Source organism: Microcaecilia unicolor, chromosome 6 (genome assembly GCF_901765095.1).
Source record: "Microcaecilia unicolor chromosome 6, aMicUni1.1, whole genome shotgun sequence".
In the NCBI taxonomy this organism is placed as follows: domain Eukaryota; kingdom Metazoa; phylum Chordata; class Amphibia; order Gymnophiona; family Siphonopidae; genus Microcaecilia; species Microcaecilia unicolor.
This window is the reverse complement of record NC_044036.1, coordinates 52,959,842-52,973,058: the sequence shown is the minus strand read 5'-3', so window position 1 is coordinate 52,973,058 and position 13,217 is coordinate 52,959,842.

The following is a 13,217-nucleotide window of genomic DNA, read 5'->3' as shown; positions in this document are numbered from 1 at the left end:
TGGCCCAAGCTCACAAAAACAGTCAATGGCAGAAATAGGGACAAAACCCTGGATTTGCTGAGTCTTAGCCCATTGCTCAGACCACTAGACCACATCCTCTTCCCAGAGACTAACTACTAAATAGGAAAACACACCCTCTTCAGAGGTGATCCTTCCCGCAATTGAGGTACATTGATATGACTCTGACATTATCTATTCTATGCTGTCAACCAAACAAAGGCAATCCTCCATAGACTGGTAAACCAAAAGACAACCAACGGTATCTGACCACAACAAATACAATTTACTGAATGAACGAAGATCATAAAACAGCTTAAAGGCAGGCAATCATATGCATTCATATACTGTAAGAAAAGAAGAACAAGGCATTGTTTCATCATTACAATTGCATTGGGGGTACATATAAGCTTTACAAATACATAGTAACATAGTAGATGACGGCAGAAAAGGACCTGCATGGTCCATCCAGTCTGCCCAAGACAAACTCATGTGTATACCTTACCTTGATTTGCACCTGTCTCTCCCAGGGCCCAGACTGTACAAGTCTGCCCAGCAGTTTTTCCCGCCTCCCAACCACCTGTCCCGCCTCCCATCACCGGCTCTGGCACAGACCATACAAGTCTGCCCTCCCCTATTCTCGCCTCCGAACCACCAACCCCTCTTCCCCCCACCTGCTCCGCCACCCAATTTTAGCTAAGCTTCTGAGGATCCATTCCTTTTGCACAGGATTATATATATAGATCAATAAAAGTACATTTTAAAATATACATATAAATCCAAGTATGTGTTCTAAATTGTTTATATTTATTTATATGTGGTGGTTATATAGGGTTCATTTAAGAGCAAAACTTCAGTACACTTGAGGTCCTTATTTTCTAAGGTGTGCTAAGGTTATGCAGCTTTCACATGTTAATAGCCCAAATCAATCTGCAGTAACTGTAAACCTTCAGTGTTAATTGTTGGGGTGTTTCTAGCACTTTTGAGAGGGCTGCTGTGCAATTAAATGCAGAGAAAGGTTTCCTACTACATAGCAAATAACAGCTGATACAGGGCGTCTTTTACTAAAGATTAGCACGTTATCTGCTACAGGCAGTGGCGTAGCTAGGTGGGGCACCAGTGGAGCGGCCGTTCCCCCAAACAGAGTTCTGCTGTCACCGGTGCCTATTTTTTTCTCATGGTGTTGCATTGAAAATGTGCACTGGTGCTGGCAGAAGTCCGCTCTCACGCCGCTTTCGCTCCCCCCACGCCATCAACCTGGCTCCGCTTCTGGCTATAGGATCCAATTCCTATGGGCCCTGCTGAAGGTAACATGCACTAATCTTTAGTAAAAGACTCCCACAGTTAGCTCTACCTTTTGAGGTGATATTACCTGCTGTATTGACAGTTAACATGTGGCATAAAGGTTGACAACTGGATACAGCTCTGCCAGATGTACATTCCCAAAACTGACATATTCTTATCTTTGCTGTCTGGCCATTTTATTTTTCTAATTGTGTTGGGAACTACTACTACTACTACTATTTAGCATTTCTATAGCGCTGCCAAACTGTATGACACACCCAGACATCCTCTTCATATACCTAGGAAGTAGTGTTTTTATAGCTATCAATGTGATTTTCAGTTTCTGTGTCTGAGTCTCTTATCCGTTTTTTTTTAACCTTTTTGATTTTAAATTGTAATATTTTATTTTTAGCATTATTATACTTGGGCTTTCCTAGCACTCACAGTTGACTTGACATCCAGCAGAGGATCTATTGGTATGTCTCACTGTTATCGTTCATTTTTTTTAGTTTGTTCAGTTTTTTTCTGTTTTATTATAATACAATTTCACTTTACTCTGGAAAATTTTATATATCATTATTATACTTCAAACATATTATAAATGTAATTCATCTTTTATTAATGTTTTTTGGATTGTAATTGTGTGTGGTTTATATCTTCATATACATTTTAATATGTCTCTCTATATATAGTCTTATTCCTTGAATAATCCTATATAATAAAACTCACCCTCAACGTTCTGAAGACACTGACGTCAGTGAAGCCAAGCCAATGACGTCACTTCCTTCAAGACAGGTTCGAAGGGTTCGTGGTGGTGAAGCCACCGAAATCGCCAAGTCTCTGGGCCCCGCCCTCGCGTCAAAAGTGATGATGTCGAGGGCGGAGCAATGGCGTCACACACCGAGGGTGGAGCAATGGCGTACGGGGGCGTTCAGGAGGTGCGGAGCAATGGCGTCACAACGACGAAGGGGTCAGTAGGTAGGTATGGAGGGAGGGAGAAGGGGGGCTGTTGGGGAGGAAAACCTTGCTAGCGCCCGTTTCATTTGCTCCAGAAACGGGCCTCTTTTACTAGTTTACAATAATGCATGACTGTCTATGTGGTTACGTTTATTATTATTGGTTTTATCTTCATTGTTTGTTTTTATTTTTAAATTTTGTGTTTTTAGACCCCTGAAGAAGGCTTTGTTGCCGAAACACGGACCGTGTTAGGGTCCCAATAAACTTTGTTTGAAGCTCTTACTTCTGTGTTCTGGCTGGTCACTTGGACTTGTTTTCTTCCACCCTGTGGTTGGTTTGCTTGCGTTACTGTGGAAGGAGTGGACCCCCTCTTTCTCCTTTGTTTCCATATTATATAACTACACATGTAAATTTTGGAATGCCCATAGCCACACCCCTTTTGAACTGTGCATGTTAGAATTTAGATGCAGTTCATTACAGAATATACTTAGCGAGTTGTGCGTGTAAATTCCGATTATTGCCAATTACAGCTCATTATTGCTTGTTAGATGCTGTTATTAATGCTGATTAGTTTGTTAAGCCAATTAAGTTATACACATTGTTATAGAACATGCTTAAATTTCAGTGTGGAACACTAAGCGTTATTTAGAGAATCCGGAGGTTAACTGCTAATTGGTGCTAATTATAGCAAATAACTGGCTGCTAACTCCAAATAACAGCCAATTATTGAATTAAGTTACGTGCTCAACTGACCTTATTGTATATTTTGTGCATGCAAATTTGTGCACAAGTCAGAAATTTGAGTGTGTAAGTTTAAGGGTCCTTTTATAGAGAGGTGTGGTAGCTGTGTTAGTCCACTTTTAAAGGCAATCAATAAAAATCAAACAAAATAAAACATGGAAACACTTTCTGTCTTGTGGTGTATTGTTTGCCTGTGAGTTCTAGCCTGTTTCCTGCCTTGTCTCCCATGTTTGTTTCTTTTCCCTCTGACCCTTAGTGTCTGTTCGGCCTAGCTTGTTTTCACCCACTGTGTCCTGTAAGTCCTGCCGGCCACCTGCACCTGGGGGCTCAACCCCTGGGGAATGGTGGTCAAGCGCAGGTGAAGTCTATCTGTTTCTGCTCTGCTTGTTCCAGCTTGTTTGCCTCAGCTGCAACTCCAGTCCGGCGGTTCCAGTCCTGTTTCTACCAGCCCGTCAGAGTTCTGCCTTGTCTCTGGTTTGGGGGTGGTTTTGCCTGCCACTGCCGTTCCTTGGCAGTGGTCCAAGGGCTCATGAGTCTGGATTCTCCTTGAAAGCCTGACAGGGAGCCTTTACCGCCACCTCAAAGGGTGGTGGTAAGTGCTCTCCCTCCCCCCACCCCCGAAACGGTCGCACAGCAAGAGATTCACTTGCTGCACGGCCATTTCCTGAAAAAAAATAAAGACCTGCCTTTTACCCGCTGCAGTAAAAGGGGGTCTTGGCACACATTAAAAACACATGCTGATACCAGCACAGGCCTCCTTTTCCCGCAGCTTCGTAAAAGGGGCCCTTATAGAATCAGGGGTTGGAGGCCAAATTTTGTTTATGGCGTGGTTCACTCCATCTTTGCACAGCAAAGGCAGGGTGTTGTTGCACAGAAATGCAACCCTATGGTGGGAGTTCAGGCCTCAAAGCGAAAGGCTTCTTAAGGGTCTGTATGGGGACTGGCTATTGCTTACATGACTGCTTTAGTTAAAGAATCCAAAAAACAGTCAAAGCTTTTCAACATTGATTCAGCCAAGGGAAGCCTTGCCTCACCAATTTGCTTCATTACTGCTTGTGTATCTTAATTGTGCATTTATAATATTAATGTTCTTTATTTGGAGCATTTATGATGCACAGTTAATTATTCTGTTCCTATATAATATGATGTGGGGGATGTTAAGGGTCTATATGGGAATCAGCCATCATTTAGGAGATTGTCATAGTTAAGGAGCATTAAAACTGTCTGGACTTCCATATAAATTAATGTCAAGGTGATGCATCTGTTTGAGGTAGGACTTTGCTACCTACAGTAGTCTTAGGAAGATACACTGGCATTTAGGATAAGGAAGGGAGTATGGTCATGGGACAAATACCGTATTTTTCGGACTATAAGACACACTTTTTTCCCCCAAAATTTGGGAGGAAAATGGGGGGTGCGTCTTATAGTCCGAAGGTAGCGTTTTTGGACCGCCGTCCCGTACTTACACGATTCCATGTTCCCTGGTGGTCTAGTGACGTCGGGGCAGGAAAGAATCTCGGCGGCCATTTTGAATATCGCCGAGACCGTCAGAAAGCAGTGAGGAGCACGGAGAGCAGCGCGATGGGCAGGAAAGAGGGGGCTCTTTCCTGCCCCGACGTCACTAGACCACCAGGGAACATGGAATCGTGTAAGTACGGGACGGCGGTCCAAAACTCGGACAAGACGCACCGGAGCACCTAGGTTTTAGAGGAGGGAAAAAGGAAAATTTTTTTTTCCTATTTCCCTCCTATAAAACCTAGGTGCGTCTTATGGTCCGGTGCGTCTTATAGTCCGAAAAATACGGTATATAAGGGGATAGTGAAAGGGCATGGGATTTGATATGTTGCCTTTCTGTTCTGCCGTCATCTACTATGTTACTATATGTTACTATGTGGTTACTATCAAAACAGTTTACATATTATATACAGGCACTTATTTTGTACCTGGGTCAGTGGAGGGTTAAGCGACTCACTCAGAGTCACAAGGAGCTACAGTGGGAATTGAGCACAGCTCCCCAGGTTCTCAGCCACCTACACTAACCATTAGGCTACTCCTCCACTCCTACATCTCTATATATATATGCTTGCTAAGTGCTATATATTCCACACCACTTAAATGAAGCTTTGACCCTAGGTAGCTCAGGGACAGGGTAAAGTTATACAGGTGAGGCTTGAGCACCTATGATTATATGATTATGAATTATATTCAACTTAGTAAAACTGCAGCCATTATATCCAAATCAACGGTATGTGTCTTCATTACAGTAGACTGGAATGAGGTGTATGCCACAGATTCCCCAATTAATATTTGCAGTCTGTATACTCTGACCTAATATAAATGTAACCCTGGATTAGGTGTGAGCATTTTTCTTGCACTGGTTTGAGGGCAGAGCCGGTAAAACTAGGAGGCTAGCTTGCGTAGAATCCAGAGTCAGCAAACTTCCATCTATTAATAAATCGGTCCACACAGTATTTTATTTTATTGCATTTGTATCCCACATTTTCCCACCTATTTGCAGGCTCAATGCTACATACTGTCAAGGGTTTACTTTAAACTTGAATAATTCAACACAGGGTCACTTCTAACAAAATAGCTATTTAAACTCTCTCTCTCTCTTTCTCACACACACACACACTCACACACACACACGCACACTGTGGCTGATTCCTATGCCTGGTTCAGCAGGGTCAGAACCTGTAATAGTTAAAGACCTTCATCTTGTAGATTAGAAGATGCTGCAGTAGGAGTTTAACATTTATCTTAACCCCTTTGCATCAATGTGACCAGAGGCTCTCCCAAACCCTGGCCCCCTTGGTTTAAGGGTCTATGACTGGAGCTCAAAACCAAAATCAATGACCCCTCAGCTGCTAGCTCTGTTTTCCTTCCAAGTGATGGCTCCTCCTACCCTGTCAATCCTATCCCTGGTTCTTGAAAAGTGAGGGGTTAGAAAAAGGTCAGAACTTCTTTATTCGCATCCTGTTTTTTTTTTGTTACATTTGTACCCTGCACTTTCCCACTCATGGCAGGCTCTATGCGGCAGGCATTGGAGGGTTAAGTGACTTGCCCAGAGTCACAAGGAGCTGCCTGTGCTGGGAATCGAACTCAGTTCCTCAGGACCAAAGTCCACCACCCTAACCACTAGGTCACTCCTCCACTCAAGCTTCTTCTACTAACCTATAAATGTACTCACTCTGCTGCTCCCCAGTATCTCTCCACACTCGTCCTTCCCTACACCCCTTCCCATGCACTCCGCTCCATGGATAAATCCTTCTTATCTGTTCCCTTCTCCACTACTGCCAACTCTAGACTTCGCGCCTTCTGTCTCGCTGCACCCTACGCCTGGAATAAACTTCCTGAGCCTCTACGTCTTGCCCCATCCTTGGCCACCTTTAAATCTAGACTGAAAGCCCACCTCTTTAACATTGCTTTTGACTCGTAACCACTCGCCTCCACCTACCCTCCTCTCCTCCTTCCTGTACACATTAATTGATTTGATTTGCTTACTTTATTTCTTGTCTATTAGATTGTAAGCTCTTTGAGCAGGGACTGTCTTTCTTCTATGTTTGTGCAGCGCTGCGTACACCTTGTAGCGCTATAGAAATGCTAAATAGTAGTAGTAGTAGTAGTAGTAGTTGAGCACTGGAGGTTCCAGTACTGCACTGCAGAAAGATAAACAAGGACAACTTCCACTGCCAGTGGTTCCTAATGGAGAACTTTATAGGGTTCTCCTTTTCTCTCAGCTGTGGAGGAGTAGCCTAACGGTTAGTGCAGCAGCCTGAGAACCAGGGGAACTAGGTCTGATTTCCACTGCAACTATTTGTGACTCTGGATAAATCAATTAGGGGTCCCTTTACAAAGGCACACTGAAAAATGACTTGCGGTAGTGTAGGATCGGGTTTTGGGCGCACGCCGATCCATTTTTTTGCGCGCCTGTAAAAAAGGCCTTTTTTACAATTTTTGCCAAAAATGGTCATACGCACGTCCATTTTGGGTCTCAGACCTTACCGCCAGCCATTGACCTAGTGGTAAAGACTCACGCAGTAACCGGGCGGTAATGACCTACGCATGCCAAATGCCACTTGGCACACGTGCGTTACGCGCGCCCAAAAATAAAAAAAAAATGTTTCGGGCGCGCACCAAAAATGAAATTACCGCAAGAGCCATGTAGTATTCGGGCGGTAACTCCATAATGGCACACATTGGGCACGCATAGAAGTTTACGCGGCTTAGTAAAAGGGCCCCTTAACCCTCCATTGCCCCCATTAGATTGTAAGCTCCTCTGAGCAGGGACTATCCTTCTTTGTTAATTGTACAGCGCTGCGTAATCCTAGTAGCGCTTTAGAAATGTTAAATAGTAGTAGTAGTAGGAGGAGGTACAAAATAAACATCTGTATATAAAATGTAAACTACTTTGACTGTAACCACAGAAATATGATATATCAAATTCCACCCCCTTTCCCTTACAGTTATCTTTATGAATGTCTGAAACTACAAGGTGCAGTTGAGTTACAGAAAGGCTACCAGATTTCTGGTGTGTGAATCGGGGGGGGGGGGGGGGGGGGTTGTTTGTTTTTTAAATGTTTTGTGATTGTACACCATCTTGATTGGCATTTTACGATGCCAAAGAGAGGGTATATGCATTTTTATAAATAAATAAATAGTCCTCTGTGGTCATATTAGTGATCGATTAGTTCATTTGGGGTGGGGAAAAGGGACAGTGAACTTTTTTCACCAAAATCTATGGTAACCTACTCTCAAAATATAACTAAAAACACTTTCTTTAAATTACTCCCAAATATTTCATACTCAATACAATGGCCTCAGTGCTAACCCATATGTCCTACATCCAAGTGCACTAATTATGCACAAGAAAAATGATAATCAAAAAATCCACATTATCAACACACATATTCTGTGAAGGAGGCAAATCCCAATGAGAAGCTCTCAACAGGATATTTTACACAGATGAGTTATTAATGTTTTCTACCAGCTAATAAAATAGTTTTCAACCTGCACTGTCACTGATTTGATTTCATGGATCAATACCCTTTTTTCTCATTCTCTTTTTTTTGTTTCTCTATCTGTCTCACTCTGGTATCCTCTTTAGGTGCATTTCACTTACACAATATTGGGGAGGGCCCATTCATCTATCTTTCTGTCTGTTTGCCCGTCTTTCCAAATGCATAAGTTGGTTTGCATTCATGCAGGTGGATAAAAGCATGAGATGATGGCAGAAGTTGAAGTGAGGAGTGCCAGGAAAGTCAGGCCCACTGACTCTGGTGAGGAGCTGTGAGGATCCCAGACCCCTGTGGCATTTTTTTAGAAATTGAAAAAAAACCCCTCTGCAACTGTGGCACTACTATTAGTGTAACAAAACAGCAGAGGTGACAAAAAAATGCCACAAAAGCGCTATAAGTGCAAGAAAGGTCATTTATTACATTAAGACTAGACTTGACATGGACTGTGTTTCAGCCAGTGGGCCTGCATCAGGAGTCCTGTCAGAGTGATAATTTTCAAAACGTTATTCAGAGTATTGTCACCCCACATTTCAATTATTGTGATAGTTTAATGATTGGTCTAAAAATGACTCCGTTGCAAGCCTTACAAGTGACACAAAACACGGTTGCAAGGGTGTTGGTAGGAAAATCTAGATTTGAACATATTACTCCCGTTTTACATGAGTTACTCTGGTTACCAATTGCACAAAGAATTTAAATTAAATTTAAAGCTTTATATCTGATAAGTACATAAGTATTGCCATACTGGGAAAGACCAAAGGTCCATCGAGCCCAGTATCCTGTTTCCAACAGTGGCCAATCCAGGTCACAAATACACGGCAAGATCCCCAAAATGTACGAAACATTTTATACTGCTTATCCCAGAAATAGTGGATTTTCCCCAAGTCCTTTTAATAACGGTCTATGGACTTTTCCTTTAGGAAGCCGTCCAAACCTTTTTAAAACTCCGCTAAGCTAACCGCCTTTACCACATTCTCTGGCAACGAATTCCAGAGTTTAATTACACGGTTAAAAATCCAATTATTGCCACTAATTGAATCTTCTATTAAATTGCATGCGCAAATCGGGAACATGCCTAAATTTGTGTGTGCAATTTTTGGCCACTTTTAAAGTAATAATTGAGGAAATATTTCTGAGGAAAACTTTAGGAGTCATATCCAGAACTCTGGGAAAAACAATAATCTTGATATTAATCATCTATAATAATATTCATTTTATTATTCAAAGTTTCTGGTCTATTATCATTTTCAAAATCATAACCACTTCTTGCTCGTGTAGAATCATTTGTTATATCAATTTTTCACTCTCAAAGGGTTCAGTTAAATTGTCCATGTAACTCTCTAATAAAACTATATCTGAAACAAAATTATTTACTGCCACCGTTAGGTCCCGAGGCGCCTTCCAGATGGTATTCAATGTAACCTCCACGGGAGCCAAAAATTCCAAGTTGATTTCTCATAGGTGTTTAGGAGTGGTTCCGCCGATTCGGGTTCTGCTGTAAACGTCCTCCGTTTCAGCATATGCCTCTAACTCACTCCTCCACTCCTTTGGACATGGTGGTTGAATAATTCGGGAGCGATGGGAGTTGTTTTTTCCAGGTCCAAGAGCATTGACGCTCCTTCGCCGGCGCTAATCAAAGGACTTGCCAACCCTTTCATCTGTGGGCAGTTTGTCGCGTAGCGGTCCCGCACTTGCTGCTCAGGGGACAAAACGCTGGCCATCGGCAGCTGACCGCCGGTTGTCCCCTTCCTCTCAGTTAAGGTAACCGCAATTGCAGAGAGGAAATTTACGCACGAAACTTCAGAGGGCAGCTGGGCCATTGGGCATACGAACTTCAGGTCGCCATCTTACCGCTCTCCCAGTTTGGGACACTCTTTGTCTGGTTTCTCCTCAGAGGCCTGTCTTTTTGGCCACTTTTATAGAACCAGGAGGCAAGTGTACAGCTGGTGTACCTGCTGATGTATAACATTATGCTAGTACTCTATAATAGCACTTGGGTGCCCAGATGTCATTATAGAAATAGGCTCTCACTGCCCGGCATCATGGCGCCTAAATGGAGACACCCACTAATAGAATTGCCTCCTATACGTTTAAGTTAGGTCTGTTCAATAGCAGTGCTGAATACATACATTCAGGGACGGCCCAGGGCAAAATGGCTTGATGCCGCTACCCTGCCCAAGATGCCCCCCCCCAGGCATTTTACCTGGTCAGGGTGACTTTCCAAACCCGCCAGGGGCAGCAGTTCCCATATGCTGCCCTGCTGCTGCCAGCATCCACCTCTTCCCTTTACTGTGGCTGCCTGAGCAAAACAGGAAGTTACTTCAGGCGGCCGCAGTAAAGGGAAGAGGCGGTTGCCGGCAGTGGCAGGGTAGCATATGGGAATCGTTGCCACTGCCGGGTTTGGAAAGTCACCATGACCAAGTAAAAGGCCGCAAAGCTGCCCCCCCCCCCCCCCCCCTGAGATGCTGCTCCTAAAGAGTGCTGCCTGAGCCCCTGCTTAAGGTGGCCTAATGGTCGGGCTGCCCCTGTATACATTCATTTAAAAGCTGGCCACCAGCATTTAAATTAAGCTGCTTGCTGCCACTGCTACTGAAAATTATCCCCAGAATGTCCCACTAAAAATTGACCTCAGGGGATTCTTGGTAATAGAGAAATGAGGGAAAAGCACAGCTCAACTGCTGCAATCTATGGCACTGCAGCAGGAAGGTTCTGTGTTACAAGAGGTAAATGCACTCAAGCAAAACCTCCGTAACATAAGATAAACAGGGCATCTTACTTCACCTGCAAAAATGAATTAATTTTTTTCAAATGTTAGCAAAATGTTATGGTCTTTGAAATTTCCTCATTGCATATGTCAATAATATTCTGTGCCTAGAATAGAGAACAAATGTTTGAGTTGAACAGTCACAGCAGCCAGGCCATTACAACATCCCATGCAAGTAACCCATCAAACAAACTAGAAAATATTAATCTGCTCATTCTGATATAGCCAGTGATGCGTATCTCAGTAGTATTAATTTCATTCATTGCACCCTCAGAATTACTGGTAGTGGTCAGCGATCTTCCTTGTACTGTTACCTCCAGCTCTGTAAGGCCTTCTCTAAAAATTGGATTTAACTCTGAAAATCAATTGATGGCCTTCAGTGAATTTTCATTTACTTCTAATAAGAACATGTAGGCATCCAAGCAACAAAAATACATTACTCATATTAGACTATGATATTGGATATTAGGGATCTGCTGTTGTTTCAAAATTACATAAAAACAACAATTATATTTCCTGTTTTCTTTCTGAAACACAAAAAGACTAACTAAATGTCATGTCATTTATGATTTAGAGAGGCTAATCTTTAATAATATTGCCATGGGTAAACCTGTGTTTTCAGGGCTGGCCCTGCCACTGCGTGGACTAGGTATCTGCCTAGCCTGGCACAGTTTGGGGGCCAGCAGCGCAGCTTTGACATGCACCAGCACTTTCCTTTTGCCTGGCCTGCCACTACCGTCCCCCTACTTCCTCCCACCCTGGCCCCGAATTAAAGAGCGTTGAACACTCTGTGGACTCTATATGCATAGGCCCGTGCTGAAGCGCTGCCTTGTTCTTCCTCCCTCCAAGGCAGACTTCCTGTCGAAGGGGGCAGGATATGCAGCAATCCTCTAACTAGGGGTCAGCATAGGAGGAGATAAAGGGGGAGCAGTTGCCCAGAAGAAGAGAGGGGAGGGGGTGGGTGAGAGATGCTGAATGTGAGGTGACAGTCGGGAATAGGTGATAACATGTTGACCTATTGGGTGAGCAGAAGGGAAGGGAAAATGCTGGCCACAGGGTTAGTGTAGTAGAGAAGGAAAGGTGAAATGTTTGAAGACCTGAGGGGCATAGGGAGGGGAAGCCCTGGGCATTTTATCCACAGATATGCAGAGTTGCCATGAGGGCTGGATTGCTGATAGGAACATTTTAGTCATGTCCCAGCTCTGCCCAGCACGCCTCAATACCCTCCCACTATATTTCTTGGCTCAAACTCAGACAGACCTCAAGCGACACCAAGAAGCTGCTTCCCCCTCAGGCAGCTGAATATGGCTTTAAAAAAGTCATCTCCTGCTGCCGTGGGACCAGTCTCGTGATAAGACCTGTGCAGCTCTTATCACAAGACTGCTCCAGCGGCAGCAGGAGATTACATTTTATTTATTTATTTGTTACATTTGTATCCCACCTTTTCCCACTTATTAGTAGGCTCAAAGTGGCTTACAGAGTTCCGGAGAGATGGTTACAGACTCCGGTGTGAATAAATACAGTATAGGGGTACTATTACAGTGACAAGTACAGTGGAGGAGTGGCCTAGTGGTTAGGGTGGTGGACTTTGGTCCTGGGGAACTGAGGAACTGAGTTTGATTCCAACTTCAGGCACAGGCAGCTCCTTGTGACTCTGGGCAAGTCACTTAACCCTCCATTGCTCCATGTAAGCCGCATTGAGCCTGCCATGAGTGGGAAAGCGCGGGGTACAAATGGAACAAAAATAAATAAAGAAGTATCGGTAAATAGGTTGGTTAGGGTGTGATCATGCGTCGGGGTTGAAAACTGTCCGTTTCCTGATTAAAATGCCATATTTCATTATTCGGTATTTATGTCAGATACTGTGGGGTATGGCTTCTTGAACAGGTGAGTTTTTAAGTTTTTTCGGAATTCTAGCTAATTATTCATAGATTTCAGGCGTTTTGGAAGAGAATTCCGGAGCTGTGTGCATATACATCTCTTTCTGCTAATGGAGGAGGAAGCTACACAGCAGGCAATCTCCACACCCCAGCTGCAGTGCAGGAGATAACACGCAAAAGTGGGAGTATCTTCCGGCTGAATGCAAGACACTTGGCAGGTCTGGATATGAAATTTTACAAAACTAACTGCCAATTTGTGTATAAATTTATATGTGTACTATCTGTTCATAATCTGTTCATGTTTTAAGTTTACCCAGAGTGAAAGGAAGCACTCCCATGGATGGCATTGGGAAAGGGTTTGCATTGATGTGCATACTTTTGAAAATTAGAGCCCATGTCCATAAATTAACCCTTTGTCTGATGGTGGTTGGTCCAGAACACTTGGAAGTATCCAGCAAATTTCTTAGCATTTTGCTCACTTCCAGAATTCAGTGAAGACAGCTCACGTCTATCTGGCTAATAATCATTTCTTATCCCATCCTTCAGAAACGTGCTCATGCTTTTTTAAAACTCAGA